Source organism: Xiphophorus couchianus, chromosome 6, assembly GCF_001444195.1.
Source record: "Xiphophorus couchianus chromosome 6, X_couchianus-1.0, whole genome shotgun sequence".
In the NCBI taxonomy this organism is placed as follows: Eukaryota; Metazoa; Chordata; class Actinopteri; order Cyprinodontiformes; family Poeciliidae; genus Xiphophorus; species Xiphophorus couchianus.
In genome coordinates, this window is record NC_040233.1 from 26,482,037 (window position 1) to 26,499,879 (window position 17,843).

General features: G+C 37.6%; 1 long non-coding RNA gene across 1 annotated transcript; it reads left to right on the plus strand.

Moving 5' to 3' along the window:
• Window positions 1-8,466: 8,466 nt before the first annotated feature.
• Window positions 8,467-17,120, plus strand: LOC114146114 (uncharacterized). Its single transcript, XR_003595846.1, has 3 exons — window positions 8,467-8,538; window positions 12,653-12,751; window positions 15,827-17,120. It is a non-coding gene; the product is annotated as an uncharacterized LOC114146114 (long non-coding RNA).
• The last annotated feature ends 723 nt before the right edge of the window (window positions 17,121-17,843 follow it).

A 17,843-nucleotide genomic window follows, 5' to 3' on the forward strand; every position in this document is an offset into this window, starting at 1 on the left:
GAATGCTTAGAATGAATTTATAAAGTTTAAGCAAAATGTCTGGTCTAATCCATTTTTACATTCTTGGTGACTCTGATACGTTTCTTGGGACCCAAGGCTGCAAATGTAAAACAAGGATATTAAATAATGCACAGCGACCAGCACAGCACAACATGAGTATAAAAGTTTATATATCACTTTGAAAGATTTTGAGAACGTAAAAAATATGTTGGTGTCAAAAGCGACAACTGAATTTTTCAACATGTTTACTATTTGTTTGTGTTGTCTTATAAATATTCGAGTTTCAGATTTATCTGGCTGTTCCCAAAGTCCAAAAGTAACAAAATGGAAAAATGATCCAGGAGGCAAAATACCACAGGGCGTGTTAATGTAGTGAATTACTTTTGTAAATAATTTTTGCACAAAATTAAAGGGGAAAATATTCAGAGGGGAGTTTAGTATTCAGGCAGCGAGTTTAAAACATGTTCAGCTATATAATTATTCTCATATTTTTATTCCACTGGAGAAATAATTACAGAAAGCTAAAAGTAGCATATCTGGAGAAATGTTCATCTTATCTTTAGATATGATGCATTTTTAACTTTACCACTAACATGGTTGTTACAGATCAATATACTGAATCTGTTAATCAGATAAAATATAACTGGCAGATAATTATTAAAATGATATCCACATTTAAGCAATCGAGTTATTGAATGTCTTTTGTCTGTATGACATTTAATTATTGTTCGAGTTAAATTGTGCAAAATATAAATTACATTTAAGGCCGGACACTTTTTTAAAGGATTCATCACGGTCCAATTTTACTACACTTCACAAAAGTAAGTCTTTTTCACAACACTGTATGAACTTTATCTCTAATCTTACTGATCATCTTCTCACTCGTCCTGATCTTCTATTACCATGACTAAGGCAAATTTTAACGTTGAAAATTAAGCTGAGAATTGTGATTCCTGCTTTTATACCAACTTGCTACATTTCTACAGTAAAACGTGATGGTGGCAGCATTATGCTTTGGGGTTTCTTAAGTTTCTCCTAAATTTGTTTTCTTAAGGTGGATAAAGTTGTTAATTTCTAATTTGTCCTAAAATACTGATTAATTTTCACCCACATTCATGTTATCCTAGTAGGTTTGATCGTTGCATACCTTACTCTCTCACCATTTACTATCTGCCACGCATTTGGGGAAAACCAAACTTAAAGTAATTTAAAGTAAATAAATACTAATTAAAAAGATAAAAGATTACCAAGAGAAACTCAGGCATATTGAATGCAATAAATTGTATCTGCATGCAGGGAGTTCCTTAAAAATTGTCTGTTTTTCAACAGCACCTATAATGGGTGAAATATCATAAGCGCTGACTGGCCTAAGCAGAGATCAGAACCAAAATAAAAACCCGTAATCAGGTTTTGGTTGACCTGTATCTGGAACTGACCAGAGGAAACGTCCAAACAGGAGATATTATTATATCTCACATATTTTGAGAACGACTGTGAGGAAAAAAAAAAAAATATGCTAAGATGAGGTTTTGTGTGCTGAACCACTTCAACCAAGGGAGACTGAATGCTGTAACTCAAATCAAAGGATGCTTCAATAACAATAGTTTTAGTTCAAGAGTGTGCTCATCTTGCATATGCAAACAAGATTGTTGCACCTTTTTTTATTTAATATATTTCCCCCACATTGTTTTTTTCTGTATTTGTAAAAGAGAATTGCAGGATACATTCACGCATGAAACCTCCATAAACATCAAACTGAGGATCGTCAGTGAAGAGCAGAGAAAAGTTCCTCCCAGTGGAAAATAGCATTCCTCTTCATATCCTAACACTTGTCTCTTTGTTTTCTTCAAGCCTCAGGCTGTAGACAAACACATGCACAGCAGTGTGTGAGTGATCAGAATAAGGAATGAGGTCTGTGGCATTGTACACCTGACCTCCTTACAGCTGAGCCTTGTAACGATATCATGGTGCCCCATGCTGTTGTATCGTGTCAAATGACTGGAGTCTTCTACTGCTCCTGTGGGGATGTAGATGACTGATGTATTATTTCATTTTTCTGCAGGCTGAATGTGTTCGTTTTTGTTTTGAGTAATGTTGTTGCTGCTGGCTAGAAGACCAAATATTCAACAGGAGCAATTCAATGTTTTGGCAACATATTGTTTAAAGGTTTGGAGAATGGCAAATATCCAAACATTAAGTGCAGAAGGAAAGGAAAAATGGCAACCTGTGTAAGAGCATGAGAACAACAAACATAAATATGATGTTAGAGGTTCATTTATAGAGATACCTCATTTAACTTTGCAGTATTTAGAACAAACTGAGCCTAACAAATAACATGCAATGACGGTTTTTTTAACTTTCTGTATGCTGAAAAATAGTCTTAATACTATAATTTATATAACATGCAGCATATTGTCAAACATATTCCCCTTTCTGTCTTCAAACACATGTACACTTCAGTGATGCCATTTGAACATATGACAGCTTCATCTCTTCCAGGAAGGCTACCCAAAAACTTTAGGAGTGTTTACAGGAATTTCTTAATCATTCTTCCAGAAGTGCGTGTGTGAGGTTTAACAAAAATATTAGATTGAGCCTTTTATCAGGTTCAGGACAGGATTCTGGGACGTCCATCAAGTTATCTCATACCACACAACCATATCTTTATGAAATGTGCTTGTGTGAGTGTGAAATTGACTAAAATGTCTCCTTAATGCTAAAGATTAAGGAGTGTACTGGAACTAGGGGACTGAGCCCATTCTCCTGAGAAACACCATGCCATAGTACGCTTTGCACCAAACTATATCCAAGCGACCTCATAGTCAGGCAAGTGTTGATCTCCAGGCAGCTGCCAAAACAAGACTCATCCATTGGACTACCAGACAGATACGCATGATTTGTAACTCAAAGATAACATCCCCACAGCTCCAGAGATGTAAGGGTTGGATACAGCTGCTTGGCCATAGGAATGCATTATGTGAAGCTCTCTACAAAATGTTCTTGTGTTATTCTGGAGGTTTCCACGGAAAAAACAATCCGTAGTGCTACGCTTTGCTTCATCCAGACAATCTGGACTCTCAACTATTGAGAAACAATTGTTACAACTGGCTCAAGGTCATAACAAAAACGGGAGCCCATGCAATGGTTAAAGTGCAGAAAAAGGAATATTTATTAACAAAAACTACATTGGATTGTGAACATCAGTATCAGTGGTGAAAGGCAAATGCTTGGATGTGGTGTATGAGTGCAAATGGAAGTGTTGAAGTGCAAAAACAAAGACAAACTCAAACGTGCAAAAGGAGGGGAGCTGAGGCCTGGCAACAGAACACAAGCGTCAAGTGGCAGAGTGGATGCCGAAGGCCTCCCAGGAGGTGGAGACGGCCGGGTTTAAATACTCTGTGCTCCAAACCAACAGATCAGCAGCACCTGTAAATGGGAGGAGCACAAAGGCAGACAACAACACCTGCAGCCCAGCCCTTAAGGCCCAGGGCTGTAACACAATTGGAGGCGCAGACTCTGCTGAAGTTTAAATTTTACCCAGTCTCTAATGTTTGCCTGTGATGTATGTAATACATGTTCAAAGCATTGCAGTCAGGTATTCCAGATTCCCAAGCTACAGTTTATTTTGTACTATATGAAACGATACACAAACAAGAGTCTCATTCCACAGAAAAATCATTGAATAGGTGAATCCACTGCATATGCTGTTGGATTTCACATTGACTTCAAAGTTTCTGGTGATTTCTGTAGAATTTTCTGACAAGGAAAACAATGTCAGAATCATGCTGGGATGTACTGCCACTGCTACAGCTTGCTTGTTCATACTAACTAAACAGAAGCAGTGTAACATTGCATCGTGTGAGCTGTCAAAGAGACTGCCAGCCAAACAGAGTCGAGAGACTGACAAAGGAATTGTGTCTAGAACAGCGATTCTTGACACTCCAGTTCTTGCTTCAACACATACATTCATTAAATGCAGTGAAAAACTGTTTTGAACAGCATTCCTCCCTTTGCATGACCAAAACCGTATTCCCAGGTATGGAAACAGCAATAATGCTGCCCTGAATGGCAAACATTAAAATGGTCATACATACCTAGAGTTTAAGGTCATTATTTTTATTAAGTGAGGACATCCCAGCAACGTTGATTACTCAGAATTTAATGAAGTGTTGAAAAGGGTCATAAAATAATCTATTGCAAATCTAAACACACAAAGCCTTAAACCAGTTCTACTCTGGGGCGTGCAAAGAAGAATGAACAAAAAGGTCATTCTAGATGGGCAGGGCTGGGAAAGACAATCAGCATCAAGTCTGGCTCTACAAAGTATTGACTGAACACACACATAGTCTAACTACTATTTGTACATTTATGTGTGGAACATTTGGAAAAATGCCTTTTTCTTCCATTTGACAGATTTTCTCCACTTTTTATTGGTCTTTTATATAAATCCCCCCCAAAAAACAGCATGAAATTTCCAGTTGCGGTGTGGTGGGCAAGACAAGGTACAATTTAAATAAAATAAATGCAAAACCCAGAGTTGTCAAAGAGATTTTTCTTTTCTCACTTTCTTGTCCTGCTACTCTTCAACTTATCATTTTACCATCAGCAAAAGCGAAACACATTCCTTTACATTTCTTAAAGCTACTGACTGAAGTGAGTTTAAATCTGACACAAAGTAGAACAAGTGGCTAAATCTCTCCCTTTTCATCTAAAGCCCAGTGAAGAGATGAATCCCCCCTGGCTCTCTCTGCAGCCTAAAGTCAAATATATGTTGGGTTAAAATCTCAGATGAAGAAAGCGTAAAGAGACCCTAATTTGAAGTGAAAAAGAGGGGGAGGGTATGTGGACTTCAAGGCTTTCTTAGCTTCCCCATCCACTTTTGTTGGCAGCTAACTGGAGTAATTGGGATGTGGATGAGACAGTGATCAAACGAAACCTTTGCACCTCCATCACTGTTAATGAAAGCTCAACAAGCAAATACAGAACTGCCAAGCCCTTTGTAGTCACACAAGTATATGTGTTTGAATGCATCTGTGGAAGCAGGCCTGTTTGTGAGGGTGTGTACTGTAAGTGTGGTTGCACAGATCCACTGTGATTGCTGTGGTTATTTTTAAGGCAATTATTTTGTTTTTTGGCAGCGTCAGTCAATCAGACTGACTCGGTCTGCATTCAGATAAGTCGTCTAACAGCACAGATACAAAAAGTCAAGATTTCTCACTGTCTGTGTGTTTGTTCAGTTGGCTTATCGCTTTGGAGGCAATGTAACACCTCAGGGGGTTTGAATTCAATTATCAACAAAATTATAGAGAAAAACAAAATTCACAATGTGTTTATTTCACGGAAAAGTAATTATTCTAGACTCTGGGGGATTTAGATAAAGAACAATACTCTGTGCCTTCTAACATTGTTACTGCTGGGGTGTGTCAGTCTGCGTAAGACTCTTGAGAGATGAGAAGTAGATTTGGGAAGAGGGGATAAAAAAACTTTGTTGACAGTGGATTTTCTGAACTCCAGTACATGTCTGTCATGTATTAATAGTTTCTGCTGTTGAAACTCTTGTTTCATTCTTGACTAAAACATACATAGCATGAAACAAATATGTAGTGTGTAGTGTCCCTCCACACATTTTTAACAGTAAAATGTCATGTTTTGCAGGTTTACATTTCAGATATTTCCACTTTTGGATGGGAGGATGGGTAGAAAATACATACGTACAATATCAATACCAAGAAAACCTTTTCCAAAAATATGATTCTGTACAACTCATCTTAAAAACAAACATTAGTCAGAACAAAAATGTAAAAACTAAGAAACTGCTACAATCTTTTTTTGCATAGTTGTGAGCAGTCATAAACTAATATTTTATAGAAACATCTTTTAGAGTGCAAAGTTATAGATTGTTTACTGTTAATGTTTTTCATTCCAGTGTTTCTATGGCTGGTAGATTCAGAAAGAGAAGTTAATATGTGTAGCAACGTTTCCAAATATTCACAACATTCTTCACAAAGATATTATAAATATCAAAGCCTGACTTAATTAAAAAGTGAATAAAAATATGACAAGCTGGCTTTTCACTGCTCTTTTCTGCAAGGTTTTTTAATGTGTCATTCTCGTAATCATGCAATACATGGAAATTTACTATTAGACTTGAGCAGCTGTGTCCATCGAAATTCTCATAAATAATAACCATCCTTTCAAAGAAATAGCTGGGAGCCAAATGCAGCAGCTGAATGACAGAAAAATGAAGCATTTCTAAAATAAAAAATCCTTATCGTCAGTTTATTAACAACACCACAGCAATATCACTAATTCTAATGAGTTATTCATAACATTATAGCTGCAGGAAACTGAGCAACTGAGAAACAGTGTCATGTGCTGAGCAACTGCTTTATTCTAAATGGCATTAACAGGGAAACCAGGTGAAAAGTAACACCCTATAGCAGAACAACAGGCATAATCTGATAATAAAATATTGCTTAGTTGGTACCTATAGAAGGCTTAATATTTAGTTTCTTTGAACAGCCTTCTTGATCTGACAGCTTAGCTTTTACACAACCTAAATGAAATCACCTCTGAGAACCTCTTGTTACATACACTGTAGCTTCTCAATTCCAATAGTTGACCTGCATCTCTCCACAGTGTCAGTCTGTCAGCGCTCCCACAGGGAGGCTAAAGGCAGTAATAACCAGTGTGATGTCTCTGCTGTCACTCAGTGTTTGTTCAAGTGTGCCTGAGTTTCTTTCTCTGTGTATTACTTCATATGTTTGTCTCAGCATGTTTGATGTTTCACTTAAGTGACAAAGAGAAACACTTCTGTCACATATAGCTGGGGCATTAACTCTTTCCTGCCATACTGCACAGCCATCTGTTTCTCCAACTAACCCCCAGTGGCAACATGTGTCACAAACTGTCGCTGACACTGTAATGACATCTTTCAGAAACTCATGCTATGGACAATACTTGGTAGATTTATTTAAATCTTACAAACAAGTAATTGTTGATAGGTTAGTTTGCATTTGGTAAGCAGACACTAATGCAGTTGGAGCATTTTGGCACACTGTAAAGGCATTTACCTTCAGTTAAATTTTATTTTATTTATATAGAACCAATTGACAAAAAAATTCTTCTAAAGGCAAATGGGTATGATTCATATTCAGTTTTGAACTTTATATGTGAAAGAAACACAAAGGACAGTGAATAATTTTGTCAGTCTTCTGAAAGCAAAAAAGAAACGCATTCAAACAGAGAAGCACTGAGCTAGGAGTACTTACTATGGAAATAAAAACCAATTATGGTTTATAGGTATTGGCAGCAACAGGTCCATCAGTGCTTTCTTCCTTGAAAGAGAAACTGTAAAGTACAGAATGACAGAGGCAGTAGTACTTTTATGGATAAGAAAAACAACAACAGCACACATTGTTAATGACAGCATTAGATTATTTTGGTATTTTACTGCGTTTTGTGGGTAACATGGCACAGCATCGGCAACATTCCTGTACTTGCAGGAGCTGTTTTTTTTACTTGCCATATCCCTGCAAATCCTGAAAATTCCCATTTCTCCTATCCTTTTCACTCTCAGGGCATAGTTGATCTTTTCTTCCTGCATCAGCTACAGAAATCTCATCAGCAATCAGATAACTGCAGCTCAATCTTTTCCAGGCAAAACTTAATTTATCCAATATGCAGGTCTGTTTGGGTCGTGTCATCAATTTTCCACATGCGCTACAGTCATTCAGACTCTGTCACTGTTGAAATTAAAATGTGAGTGTGTAAAAATAAAATGTTTTTTATTATTACTAATTTAATCGACTCTAATATTTAATAAATAAAATAAATAAAGTGTGTTTTTTATCCACTTTGATATTAAAAAAATTTTAATCCACATATTTTTGTCACTAGTTTCTCAATTGTCAACTGTATATCGTTTTTATAACTTCATATTTTGTGTTTTTACGATGCAAAGTACTTTAAACTGCCTTGTTGCGGAAATAAATAAACGTGTGACGGAGCCGTCTCGAGCTGTGACGTAGTCCTACGGTAAAGTCCGACATACAAGCACACACGCACGCAAACAAACATGCACATCCAATGTAACTTACTTTTTGGTTTCAGCACAAACTGGCGCGGTTCGTCGTGGGTGTTCCTGCCTCAGTTGTCATATCCATTATGGCTTGTAATTTTCAGTGTCAAACATTTTCCCGGTTCAGATATTCAAGCAAAGTTATTTCCGAGTTAAAGCGCGCGGGAGGAAATCGCGTGATGGATATTGACGTCATTAGGACGAGTGTTTTCTATTAAATTGAGTATTGTATCTTTTTCAGTATTATGAATAATTTATTTATTTTGTATACTTTGATATGGGTTTACTTGAGTTAGACATAATTTAGTTTTTTTTTATTATTTATTTATTTCTGTTTTGTCTTCTCGTGGGCGGAGTCAGAGGCTATAAAAGAGGGCTAAGCAACGCAAGGAGCCAGTCTGAGTTTATCTTCCCAATAAGTCACACTGAAGGCGATGGACGTTTGAGCTGCTGCAAAGGTATTGCTGTTTATTTTGTCTGTTTGTTAACCTGCCTGGATGTCCATTGTAAACAGGCTGCAAAGTTTCTTCAACTTTTTTTCACCTGAAGACTAGCGCAGTAAATACCATCTGAAATGAATTACGACATTGGCCTGTCATTTTTGTCCAAGCATAACAGAGTGCCGTCACAGATAGATTGATATTTATCTTGTTTTAATTGTGATTTCTAAAAAGAATATTCATAAAATATTTAATTGCATCATGTTTAATAAACACGACTCAAAAATGTTGCATTCTGAAATTCCACACCCTGATCTCAACGACAAATGCGTAATGAGTATGAACTATTATGACTGCAATGGTAAATAAGACCATTTTTTTGTGCATCTTTTGAGTTTGTCAACCAGTTCGTTGCACAAAAGAAAAAAAAATCCAACACATACTTTCCTTGTTTTGCTTAATTTTGGTTGATACAATAAATATTGGTAAACTATTTAACAAACATGAGGCTTTTTGTCTCTGCAGCAGCAAAAGTTCTGCAATAATTCTGTCTGATCTCAATTACAAACACAGATGAGTCTGACCTGCTATGCCTGCAATGGTTCAAAAAGTGCAGCTTCTTTTTCTCCGCCAGCCCAGCTTCAACCTGTAGGCGCTAAGAGAGATGCTATGTTCACTCCATCACATGCTGACAGAACATTTCCATCAGGAGTGATGGCATTGCGGGGCAGATGCCAAATTTCATCTGTATTCAATCATAAGTATTTAAAGCATGAGTTGTCTGACTGAAGTCAGGCAAATCAGAAGCAACCATTTATTAATGGTTTTCAGTTTTATCCAATTCTGGAGTTATTGTCTTACTTCAAACAAGTACAAAGACACCGCAGTGCATTCATGATGTAATATTTAAGAAAGAACTTTACAATGGATGGAGAGCTCAAGGAGTCAGTGTGTGGTATACATGATTTGTGTGTGTGTGAAAGAGAGAGGACTGCCTCCTGGGAGTTTCCCTCACTCAGCAGTAATGAGCTGTGCAGACAACATTTTGCTTATAGGCCTATAAACAACGCACTTATTAAGATGGAAGTCGCCTCGGGCAACCAAGGCTAATTCGGATATATATGCAAGGATTGAGTGCTTTCGGAGGATGGTGTGCGTGTGTGTGTGTGTGTGAGAGTGTGAAAAACGGGAGGCTGGATCCAAGTCAGTCAGGTTGTACACAGTTAAACGATGACAGACAGAGCAGTCTGCAGAGCGTTTGCACCCATATTTGGAGTGATGTGTACAGACAGAGTTAGAGATAATGACACGGTGGATGTTTGTGGAGGTAAAGGGGCAACAGAAAGTGAGTTCTGCAGAATAACAGCGACAGAAGGATAGCCACCAAACAAGAGAGACTGACAGAGTCAGACATAACGGGTATGTCAAGGAAGAAGGGACGCATGCAAACAGAAAGATTTGGAAACTGAAACAGAAAAGAAAGTGGCAAAGCAGTCACAGATGGAGATTAAAATAGAGAGCCGGTGAGTCAGACGTGGAAAGAGGGGCAGAAGGAAAGAGTGAGTCACAGAGATAAAGGGAAGTTGGAGAGAAAAAGTGTAATATACAGAGAGTTTAAACTGAGAGAAGACAGAGACATAAGGACAGAAAAGCTAAAGAAAAGAGGCAAACTGTTAGCGTTAGAGGGGGACCTGAAGTGGAAACTGAGGAGGGCAGAGATGAAAAGAGAATAAAAATCACTTTGTATGGTAAGAATGTTAGATTGAACATCAGAAGCGGTAGGTTTTTTATTTCCAAGTCTTCCTTTTACAAATATCTAAGCTGTTCAACAGATGACACTGTCTAGCCTTCAAGCATTCTTTGTCTCTTTAAATTTTACTAAAAAGAAACTGGTTTCCTTCTAATTTTAAAGTTTTTTTTTATTACAAGTTTGAACTTATAGCACCTGAAATATTATATCCTATGAAATATTACAATGAACTTGGAATCAGGAATGATTCAGCATATTGTGCAGCTCAGCTCTGACCTGCGACTCGTTCATGTTCTGCTATCTTCACTCTGCACACAAAGGTGTTTTTGTCACTCTTACACTGGATAGCAATTAGGAGAAAGAGATTATGCCATTTGTTTTTCAAACACCTTCCTGGAAATTTTTCTCTTCTGTTGGCACCGATTTAACTGTAGGTCTGCTCTTAAATGGCTGGTTAACCTTCTAATGTCCTGGCCAGGCTGTTTTTATTTCTCCTTTTTCTTGTCACCTAGAGAAAATTAACATCTTCTGGCTCTCCAGGGGATGCAGACGTTTTAACTGAGTAGCTTATGGATACGCTGACACTTGCATATTTTAAACTATGTATTTTGGTGCCGACAATAAACATTTCTAAGGAAACCAGTTTGGGGTAAAAGTAAAGAGCTGGCTGCATTTAGCCAGACTGGAATTCCGTAACACAGTGGTTTCCAAATATTTACAAAAGTAGCAAATCACTAAGTAGAGAGAAAGAGATTTTTAAAAAGTGCCACAACCAATTTCACTTTAACTTTTTTCATAAAACGAAGTCATAAATTGAAAGATCAAAAGGTTTTTCACTCACCTCAACCTAGATTGCTGATAAAACCCAATGATTTCCATAGTAAATCACCTGCACTTTTGACCATTTGTACCTTATTAAATTTTTCACATGTGCATGGCACTGTGCAAACCTTTTTTGTGAATATGTCACTATATGAAAATTCAGGCTAAACTGTTCTTAACTTGTGTTACTCTGAACTGGAACACATCTAATTTGGGTTGGATATCACTCTCAGATCCAAGTTCTGACTTCAGAGGAAAATGGATCACAGGGAAAGTAGTCATCACTTCTTGTTCTTCTTTCACTGCCCTCTGCTTTAGTTTAAATTGGGAGTTCCTGAAAATGACTGCTGCACTTCTGTGAAGAAGAAAAGATAAATGTGATTGAACAAATAACCTTTCTGGCTGATACCTCATCATTATAATTCATTTGTTTGTCATTAACTTATGAGAAAATGATACCATTGATATCATTTTTCTGAGTTTGAGAACCATGGCTGTATTCAATACTGACTTAGAGGTCTGGCAATGATTTGAGCACTAAAACTCAGGAGAGGTAAAAGAATATTTATTTACAAAGGAATGCACAAGGCGATCAGCAGATTCTTCTCTGGAACAGCTTCCTAGCCAAACTCTGCAGGAAATACAAATGAGTAATGAGGGCAGCAGAAGGAAATGTTGAAAATGAAGGTGAGGCTTGAACTAACAATATTTTTGTAAAAGGTCTGGATTTAGCAAAATGCTAATTTTCAGAATGAAATGACATTAGACTTACATAGCGCTTTTAGTAGGACACTCAGACACCTGACATGAAATCAGTCATTTCTATTCACGCACACATTTACATGCTGATGATGACAAGCTATGTGGCTGTAGTTCCTCATTACATGATTGAAGTGGATTCTGGGAGTCGGTACCACAGAGACTTAAAATCCAGCATCTGATACTTAAGAAGAAAAAGGGAACTTTTCTGAGAACCAGGAGAAACACAAGTTGTCATTTTACCAGGAACTCTCACCTGCAGGACTGTATAGTGAAGAAAACCTTATGAAGACAGTGAGGTATTAGGATGCCACAACAGGTTGGCCCTCCAAATATGGCTAGGTGCCCTTCCTCACTTTAGGCTCCTTTTCAGAACCAACCATTGCAGAGGCGGAGATTTGTACATGCACAATCCAGAGAGCATTTGTCAAAAACAAGTCATTCACTTAGGAGAGGCAGAATGTTGGTTGGACAATAATCAAAATCTTGAGACATAAGTGGGTTTCAGAGTCACAATAAGAGTTGCTTACAGTACAAAGAGGAAGAAAGCAAGAGGCGGTTGTCAGGGAAACATCATGGACATGACCTGCTCAAAGACTGACAGAAATGACAAACATTCCCACACTGAGTTAAAGCACAGAGAGTTAATATGGGCTGCAGCACAGGTGAGAACAACGAGTTAATCAGCAGGTAAGGGAGGGGCTGTGAGCAGAAAGACCATAAATCATATCAGGAAACACAGTTAGCAGGAAAATCATGACATTCTGTTTATTAAGTGGATTTTCCTACATGTCTTTCCAGTGGTGGAGTCTCAGGTACGTCTCTACGCCGATGATGTAACGCTGATCTGCTAGCTGACATCAAAGGACGTCTGACTGCAGATAAAAAGGCCGGAGGAATGTGAGTTCAAGCAGTCAAAGATCTAATTAAGAGGAGTATAAAAGAAGATCAAAACTCAAAAATAAATACATGGGTGTTAAAGAAATGGACATTAATAAATAATACAACCAAGATCAAAGCTAGTACAAATGAGTATGTATTTAAATAGTCCTCAGATTCTCCTCAGACCCGATTAGGTTTTGATTTTTGCTTTTTCCCCTCCATCAAGGCAGAGCTCAAGTAGAGTTTATGGTGTCAAGTGTGCATATCTGTGTGTCAAATAGGTGAAATGAAATTTCTCTTCTTAAGCACTGAAATGTCACAGGAGATTAATTTTTGTCTGCTGCCTGAGATAGTGAAGCGGTCCTCTGCTGACTTTTGATCATTCAAGGCAATGAAAAGACAGAAGTGTAAATATGTGAGAGAGAGAGAGAGAGAGAGTGAGGGATGAGCAAGGTGATTGCCAGATGTTTTAACAAGATCATTTAACTTTATTAAAAAATCTGTCTTTTCTTCTGCATGTTTTTTGTTGCACTGCAACATACGTTTTCCTCCAGATGTTCTGCCAGCTGATGATAGCATTGCTATCAGTGCTCAGAAATATGAAAGTGTTTGTTAACGTTGGTTCTCTCCTTTTTTTTCTTTCATAGCTGTACGTGTCTTCACACAAACAAATGCAAGCTGATAAACAGGCTCATAAGCGCGTGCTTGTGTAAACAACTGTGCACACATCAACACAAACACTCTGCTGCAGTTTGCACATTCATGCTTACTTGCATAAACAGAATTGAATATGCAAATACATGCATGCATGCAAATATAACAAGCGGTCACACCCGTGTACTGTGACACAGGCAACACACACTTCTCACGTTTGTACGAGGCAGCAGCAATGAAAATGCACGGGCAAACATATGCAGAAAGTAGACCAACTCATGCACATGCTGCTGCTGCCATATGCGCTCCTTCAATCCCCCTTTTTTACTCTCCATCACACACACACAAACACACACACACACACACCCACATGCAGAGTGAGAAGATAGACATTTACGTGTGAAGTCACCAAGCTTGTTTCCATGGAAACCCGAGAGGCAAGATGCTAATGAAAGACTGATTGTGTAACTATGGGAAACATTTACCTGTACACCTGTGTTTGCTAAAACACGCTGCTTAAATCCATGAGAAGGTTCTAAAGTTCACCGGCTGATTCGGGTTTAATAAACAAGAAATGCTTTTCATTAGAAGTGACAGTTCTGTGCTCCTCATCATCAGCAGTTGATCTTAATTTTGCAACAATTAAACACCTAGATTTTATTAAAGCTTTCACAAATCAGCGAAAAATAAATTAACCTCAAACGCCTTATGTTTTCAATTGCCTAATGTTTTCACATTTTGTCACTTGTGTACAACTGAAGTGGAGAGAAAATGATGCATGTTTTTACATTTTTATAAACTCTTGACTGTTTTACCTCTAAATAAAAATTCACATCACTCTCGCTTGCCACATTATTAGTGTTATTTCCTTGCTGGAAGGTGAACCTTTGCCTGAGTCTCAAGTATCTTGGAGTCTTGAAGAGTTGTTTTCGAAGAATGCTTGTGTTCATTATCTTATGACCAGTTTCCCTGTCCCTGCTGAGAAAAAGGCTCTTCATCACCACAATGCTTCATCTGTGTTTTCAAGATGATGTATGTTCTTTTTCACCACATAGCATTAGTATACATCCCAAAAAGTGAAGTCATTGATCTCATCTCTTTTCCCTTCTTGGCTTTTTGCATTTGGCCTCTTGGAGGATTCTCTGGTTGTTTCTTTCTTTGCTGAACCTGCCAGTTCAGGGGGAAGATCATGTCTTGGTATGTTCACAGCAGTTCCATATGCTTCCTATTTTCAAATTATGTACTTGATGGTGGTTTCTTATAACCTGACTCTACTTTAACCATCACACCTTTCTCTGCGGTGTTCATTGGTCTTTCTCTAGCAAATCTCTGAGGACACCACAGTCTAGCTGTAAATTACAGACAGAATCTACTAACTACTGAGGTAAGTTCTGAAAGAAACTGGCAGCACTCCATATATAAAAATAGAAGTATCTAAACAATTATTTGTTACTTCGTGTTGATCTGTTGCATCCCAAGTAAATTTGATGAAACTTCTAGCTGTTATATGATGAAATGTGAAAACATTAAAGGTGCATGGATACTTTACAACATACTGTAGTTTTAAGGACTTAGACTACGGTACATTTTTTTCTTGTTACCTCACTTCCTGAGCCACTCCTATTTGTTGCATATCATTTAGCAAATTTACTCAACATTATGATAAAACAAAATTTAAATTCACTCAAAAAATTGTCTTAAAATAAAGGTTAAAGTTACTTACACATCATCTGATTTCATATGTGAACATCAGGGATATATGTGGAAACAATCCAGGTGTTACAGGCACATCCTGGAGCATCCATCCAAAGACCCTATAGATTTATTACACTGCATGACCAAAGCTTGATGGAGTTTGGCCTGGTCATATTTTGGATTGGATCTAGCTGAGTGATTATATTGGGAAGTTTTAGGGCACATGATTGGTGCCAAATAAAAATAAATGTGTTCTATTGCATCCAGACTGGATCTCTGAGTCTGGAGACCTTCACTTACCAGTTTTGATTGACTGAAAGATGCTCCATCAACTGGCTGCAACAATGTTGTTCTACTCATTTTGCTTCCTAAATATAATATCCATCACTGTTGTTGCAAGTTACCCTAAAATTTAGCACTTCCTTCAAATGCTCAACTTTTTGAGTGTTTAAATTTGTAAGAAGTATTTTTAATTTCACCCTGTGGTTAGAGATGTATACATATTTCTAACTCTTGTGTTGATTTTAATTCAAAATGTGTAACTTGGTTATAAAATCCAGGGAGATTTTAGGATTAATTCCTCATTCCAGTTCGGTTCATCTCCCGATCACTAGCACTTCTCGCCAGACAAACCTGGTTCTCAATGCAACAAATTCTCGAAAATGGACAATTTTCTTGTGTGGGTTGCAGCACTTGAATAAGTCTCTCAGAGAAGCTGTGAAATAGTTTTCTCTATTTCTCCAGGTGAGTGAGCATTGGGGGAGATAAGCCTGTCACAGTTTCCCTGCAGACTGAAGCGCGGGGAGCACATCTCAAACAGCAGGACAACTGGCCAGCAGCGATAGCCAGCCAACATCACAGTGAGAGACTGAGGAGCCGCTGGTGTGTGTGTTTGTGTGTGTGTTTGGGGGGGGATGCATCAAAAACTGGGGTTGCTTTCAGAGGATCTAAGCCACTCAGCAGCAGTATCTGTGACAGAGCCGGCCTAATTGTTTTTGCTTCCAAACAAGATTCACGTTGTTTTCAAAGCAGAGAGGAAAATGGATGATTGATGGAAGTGAGCCGTGGGTGATGATGCTTTTGAGGTTTTACTGGAGGGTGGAAGGTTGAACAATTGCATTAAAAGCCATTTGTATTCACAATCTAAGGACTTGCAATGGCAACATTAAAACAGACAAAACCAGTATGCTAGGCTGCATTATTCTGGTGTTTTATTAAGTTTGGTTGTCAGAACAAAGTTTCTTCCCCCTGTACGGATTTCTTCTCTTATACGTTGATGTTTTTAGATGATGAAATAACTTTTAATATCAGATTGTAATGACCTGAGTAAATGCAAAATGTAGTTTTCAAATAATTTCATTTATCAGAAGAGAAAAGCAATCAAAAAACTAACCTTGTGTAAAAAAAAAAAAAAAAAGGTATTTGCCCCTTAACCTGATATGGATGGTCCATCTTTGGTGGCAAAAATTATCATATGACTGTAAAAACTAACATGCATGTAGGGAGGAAATCTGGTCCACTGTTGTTTATATGATTGTTTTAATTCAGCCAGATTGGAGGGTTTTCTAACATGACCATAAGCATCATAACCAGATTTAAGTCAGAACTTTGACTATGCCATTCCAAGTCCTTAATTTTGTTGTTTAATTTAATGTGGGTAGCGTAGACTTGTATTTCGTGGCCAATATCAACTGCAGAGTGCATATTTGTGTAAACTTTATACATAAAGCAGATGTTAAAATTCACTAAATACAAGCCGAGAACAGCAACTACTTTATGTATCAATGTTAGCATGTTTGGGTTCTAGATGGAGCCAAATCTAAGGAGAACCACATTAGTAATGTTCTCGTGAAATATTTGGAGTACTGTCACTAATAAACAGGACACAGAACTAGGACATTTCTGTCAAAACCTGCCACTAGTAATCGTTTAAAAAAATGTAAATGTCAAGAACACAGTGAGACAACTGAATGAATTAATGATATATGTTACAATACTAATGTAGAATATGTGATACTAATATAATGCAGTTTGTTATTTTCCTGTGCTTTAAAAAACGTTTGTTCAGGATTGAATGCAGGAGTTGTGAATCTGTATTGTATAATCAAATTGTATCTAAAACAGCCACTAACTTAAAAGCATTTTTATTATTTTAGTTTTCATAAAAGTTCCCACTCTGGCCCAAATACTTAAATTCACTTTTACTGTAAAGCCATTAGGGAGATTCTGCATTCACATTAAGCAGGGATATAAATCTCTATCACAGAGAAAAACTCACCCATCCTTCTTTCTTACAGACACCCACACGCATTTTTTCCATTTACTCCCACATCATGCTCCCTGTGCCGTTGGGTCTAATAAACATTCTCCGGGTTAATTATGCGTGCTGCCCGTTACATGACCATCTAGGTCAGAACTGACATGTGTAATTTTTCCAGCACTTATGAATTGAAGCCAACAGCTCACCAGAGGCTTGTGGGAAGCAGGTGACTGCTGGACACCAGCCACCCCAGAAGACTACAGGGGGCTTGTTCATATTTTGAAGTGGTCAGAAAAAAGAGAGAGATGTTTCATCATTAAATCATAAGGGAAATTTCTCAAAGTCATCTTCTGGAATGCAATTAAGTAAACTCTGGGGTGTCTTATAGTTTTAAAAGATCTGTGCTTTTATTGAGTAAAAGGGACACATTTAAAGCTGGCTTAAGTATATCCCAGCTGTGACAGGACCAAATCTAAGTGCTAATATTAATTTCACCATGAC